The sequence below is a fragment of the Solanum stenotomum genome, chromosome 3 (assembly GCF_019186545.1).
Source record: "Solanum stenotomum isolate F172 chromosome 3, ASM1918654v1, whole genome shotgun sequence".
Lineage (NCBI taxonomy): Eukaryota > Viridiplantae > Streptophyta > Magnoliopsida > Solanales > Solanaceae > Solanum > Solanum stenotomum.
Window position 1 is genome coordinate 68387105 of NC_064284.1, and position 5411 is coordinate 68392515.

Consider the following 5411-nt stretch of genomic DNA (forward strand, 5'->3'; position numbering starts at 1 on the left):
CTTCCATCTTTATCAGTTAGAGGCTTCATAGATAGACAATAGAGTTTCAGAAGTGTCTTCATTTATTTTGTTAAATGTTTTGAAGACTAAAGTTGCCTTTTATGGCGAGTTGTATATATATTCTATTATACAGAGTTTTCTTTTGAGTTAAAGATTTGTAAAGTTGAGTTTATAAACTCTTATTCAGTTTTAAGCTCTTGTATGCTTAAGTTAGTATTTCGCTTGGAGTCAGCCAGGATGAGGGTTCGCTTGGGGACCAGCAATGGTCTTCGAGTGCCGGCCACGTCCAGGGTGTAGGCTCGGGGCGTGACAATTGAGGAGTTCTTGAGAGTTTAAGGTCGATTTTTAGAGTTGTTTTGAGTTAGATTATTGGGTACATATACTGGGTATCTGAATCTAAAGGGAATTTGATAAAAGGAAATGACTTTAGGCGAATTGGGGTCAGAAAACAAAGAAGGAAAAAGTCGGCAGAATCTGGGTACCAGGTTCGCGTCGCGGACCAGTTCCTCAGGATGGAAAATTCTCCTTGCGTCACGGAGCGGTCACGGAGCGATCACGGACCGTTCTTCCTCAAAAGTTATTTTGCGACCAAATAATTAAATGCATCTCCGATTCGTGGACTTGCTTCCACACAGTGATTTCTTGATCTTCTATCATGTTTAACTATCTAAACACACTCCTAAACATCATGAGATATTTCCAATGAGTCAAGTCAAGAGAAGTTAAGAGCCAAGTCAAGAGAAGTTAAGAGTCACGTCAAGAGAAGTTCATAGAGTCTTCCAAAAGTCTTTTACAAATGTTAAAACTAAGACTTGAGTTTTGAGTTGAGTAAAGAATAAAGGTTGAAGTTTATTTCTTCAAAGAGTATATGGGGACTATGTATTCCCAAAGAGTTTAAAATGTTTTCACATTTAAGCAAGAAAGGAAACTTTGATTTCCAAAAGAGCCTTTGAGCTAGTTTTTCAGTAAAGAGTAAATGTTTTCACATTTAAACAAGAAAGAAAACTGAGATTTCCAAAAGAGCCTTTGAGCTAGTTTTCAATAAAGAGTAAATGCTTTCACAATTAAGTAAGAGAGGAAACATTGATTTCCAAGAGAGACTTCGGGCTAGTTTTTGAGTAATTATCTCAAACCACAGAGTTATGTTTTTAAACATAAGAGCTAGTATCATATTTTGGGAGTAGTATTGAGCACCGATATGGGGGAGAGTTCAGACAACTCCCAGCCCCCATAAACCATGTAGCCACTATGGGTATAAAAAAGGGGTCATACTCTTTAGATGATTCCTTAGTGCTTTTTAGCATAGACTAGTGGATCCACTTATAGTCAGATTTTATGCCCTTGGTAAGGTATAGGACGGCCCTGGCAGCCTGAGGCAAAACGTTGTATCATCACAATAGCTCTTAAGTGATGGTTGTCGGTTAGAGAAACTCCCACAACAATATTTTGTATTCTTATATACACAGAGTTAATTGTATTTTTATATACATTCAGAGTTTATATTGTATATTTGCATACATTCAGAGTTACTATTGTATTTATAAATACACAGAGTTGTTATCCATGTTTTAAAAGTTTTTCTTTATATTGCATTTATTTTATATTGTTTTATATTGAAATGAGTTCAGTTAAGTTGAGTTGAGTTGAGCCAGGTAAGTTCTTCAGTTCTTTTCAAGCTTATGTCTTGTTTTAGAATTCCCCTCGCATACTCGTACATTCAATGTACTGATTCCATTTGGCATGCATCTTTTTATGATGCAAACACATGTAACCAGAATCAGCATCCAGTGCATCGTTGATTCTAGTTGAGCTCCAGAGTTTGTTGGTGAACCTCCTTGTTTCCGGAGGATCCCTTTTTATTGCTTTTCAGTATTTGGTTCATTAGGATGTCGTGGGTCTTGTCCCGACATCCATCTCAGTTATTAGAGGCTTCATAGATAGACAGTCAGTTAGTTCATTTGTCTTTATCTTGTTATTGACTTATGTTCAGTTTTAAGTTGCCACTTTGTTTAAGTTAAATGTTTATTTCTAAAACATTATGAGTTTAGTTTGAGACAGTTGAGTTATCTTGCATTGGAGTTCTTTTCTTAATGCTTAAAGTCTTCCGCTGAGTAAGTAAGTCAGGCCAAGGGTTCGCTTGGGGCCAGCAATGGTTCTCGAGTGTCAGTCCCGCCTAGGGTGTAAGCTCGGGGAGTGACAAATATAAATGGATTTAAAAGAGAGTTGTGGCGAATCTAGAAATTTTGATAAGAAATTTTAAGAATACATTTAAGGTTAACTATATATTTTTGAAACATAACATTTACTCTATATGCATAGTATAATTTTGCACCGAAGGTGTTCAATTGACACCCTTAGACAAACGTAGCTACAACCTGAAAGAAAGGGGAAGCGGCAATATGGCAATTAACATTACCATGTACTGTTTGATGTGAACAGATTCAACGCAGATTCTATTCAAAATTTAACGAACTGCTTGCCTTTCGTGCACACTATTACATTGAGGATGATACGGATTTAAGATCAACTAGTGGAGGTGAGGGAGGAGCAGACAGCGGCACAAATCAGGTTCCTTCCTAACATTCATATCAATGTGGCGAATGTCACGTTTTACTGCGGAACAATTCACTGATTTTCGATCACTGAATTGAGTAGGAATGTTCTTTTGGATTAAGTTAAATTAAACTATCAGTGTGTTTGTTTTTTTTTTTGGTCTGTGGACTATAGATCACATTCATTATTTTGCAAAAAAAAAAAATTAAATTATTTATATTGAAATTGTCTTAAGACATAGGGCCCCTAGCAAAGAGGAGAGTAAAAGTCACTTGTGAGTCAATGGATCACATACTTGGAGACCGAATAGAGGCATTCCTAACTCTTTAAAAAATATACAAATGTTGAAAGAATGAAGTCACAACATAACAAGAACTATGGGAAAAGAGTTACATGTTTTCATCAAATCTCACAAATTGCAACCTTCAAAATCTATGTAAAACGCTAGAATAAGATTTTAAGAATTAAGTAAAAGTCGCACCATATATCAAGAATTGTAAGTACTACAAAAATTGTACATCCCAGAATGAATTTGCTTATTAAACTACTTTTTCATAGTTTCTGTTAAATAAACAACCGTTAAAAATATCATATTATTGACAAACTTAAATGACTAAATCGTCATGAATATATTAAAGTGATTATATTTTAAATACCTCAAACATAAGTGACCATTTCTAATTTTGTCACATATTTTTCGATATTGTTATCTAATTTCGTATATATGTCATATTTTTTTCTGAAAATTTTTAAATTGTTTCAGCCATTGTAATCTGATCTAATAAACTTTTTATGGTTTATTTCTATATTCTTATATTTTTTTTTTAAATAAATCGTACTATAATAAAATATAGTATAGACTTTCCATTATACAGTTATATGAAGCAGTCGATTTGGTATAAGTTTTAATCTTTTTCTCATTTTTCAACGTGATCCAGTGTGATTTTTGTTTCCTTTTCTATTATTGCATCTCATTCTAGTTCTCGAACACACAATGTGTTGCACGTCCATCTCATGCTTGACAGCATAAACATTTTAAATGTTTAAACATTTAAAAATATCATTTTTTATAGAAAATTAAATTAAAGAAATCTATTAGAGAGAAAGTACACACACAAAATATGGATGCATTCCGACAAAATTGGGTAGTAGATTTGTTGATTGAATTGGTGAACAGAATACACGGGAACAGAGAAACGCAGAGGAATGTGAAAATTGTGAGGGAAATAAATGGATTAAAAAGAGAGTAGTGGCGAAGTTAGAACTTTTGATAAGGGATTCAAGAATACATTCAAGGTTTAGTATATATGTATATAATATAATTTTTAATCCAAATTCATAATAGACTTTTGCATCGAAGGTGTGCAATTGAAGGGGAAGAGATAATATGGCAATTATTTTTATAAAATTTTAAAACGTATAAGTCATTTATAATTGTAAAAATGAAATTTCAGTCTAATGAAGTATTTAATGAACTATTCCTATTGAAACTGTTTTAAGACATAGGGACTCTAGTGAAAAGGTAAGTAAAAGTCACTTCATGAATCAATGAATCACATACTTGGAGATAGGAATAGAGGTGTGCATGAGTCTTTATAAAGTATGCAAATGTTGAAAGAATGAAGTCACAACATAACAAGAATCATGGGAAAAAGAGTTATATGTTTCTATCATTTCACAAATATTGTAACCTTTAAAATATACATCAAATACTAGAATAAGATTTTAAAAAATAGTAAAAGTTGCACCAGATATCAAAAACTGCGCAACCTACAAAATTTGAGCCTCTAGAATATGATTTTTTTTATCAAAATTACTTTTTCATAGTTTTTATTAAATAAAGAATCGTTAAAGTATCTGTTGGTGAGGAAAAACGCTCACTATTGATAAACTTAAATGACTAAATCGCTATATTTAAGTGATTATTTTTTTAAGTATCTCAAACATAAGGGACCATCTCCAATTTCGTCACATATTTTCCGGTAATGTAATCCTCTGGTATATCTTTTATGTTCTTTTTCTGAAAATTTTAAATTTTTTCCGCCATTGTAATATGATCTATTAAATTTTTTTATGGTTTATTTTTGTATTTCTTTTATATAAAAAAAAATGGTATTATAATTCAATATAGTATAGACTTTCCTTTATATGGTTTTATGATGTGGGCGATTTGGTGTAATTTTAATCTTTTTCCCATTTTGTAATGTGATTTAGTATGATTTTAATTCAATTTTTCTACTATTGCAATCTGATCTAATATCTATATATATACACACATGTCTCAAACACGTGCGGTGCACGTGTATCTCATGATTAATATTGTAAATACTTTAAAAGTATAAGAATTTGAACTAAATTTTTAGGGATAAGGGTCTGAAAAATATCCCAACTTTGGTCGGATTTGCTATTGCGTTACTAAACTTTCATAAGGACCTATTACCTCCCTAGATTATTTAGTACAATATTTTTTACCTCCTGAACTATTTAATAGTGTATTTTAAAGGTATATATGTGCCCACGTGGACACATTATTATTTTGCATTATTTTTTATGTCCACATGGGCAAATATATATGTTTAAAATACGGTATTAAATAGTCTAGGGAGGTAATAGGTCCTCATGAAAGTTTAGTATCGCAACAACAAATCCGACCAAAATTGAGGTATTTTTCAGACCCTTATACCAAATTTTTTAGCCCAAATAAAAATAGAATTTTTTTAATATAAAATTAAATTTAAAAAATTGAATAAATTTTGTAAGGAATAGGCAAATGCATAGGCTATGAAATTGTAAGGAAAATAAATGGATGTAAAAGAGAGGAGCGGCGAAATCAGAAATTCTGATAAGGGGGTTCAAGA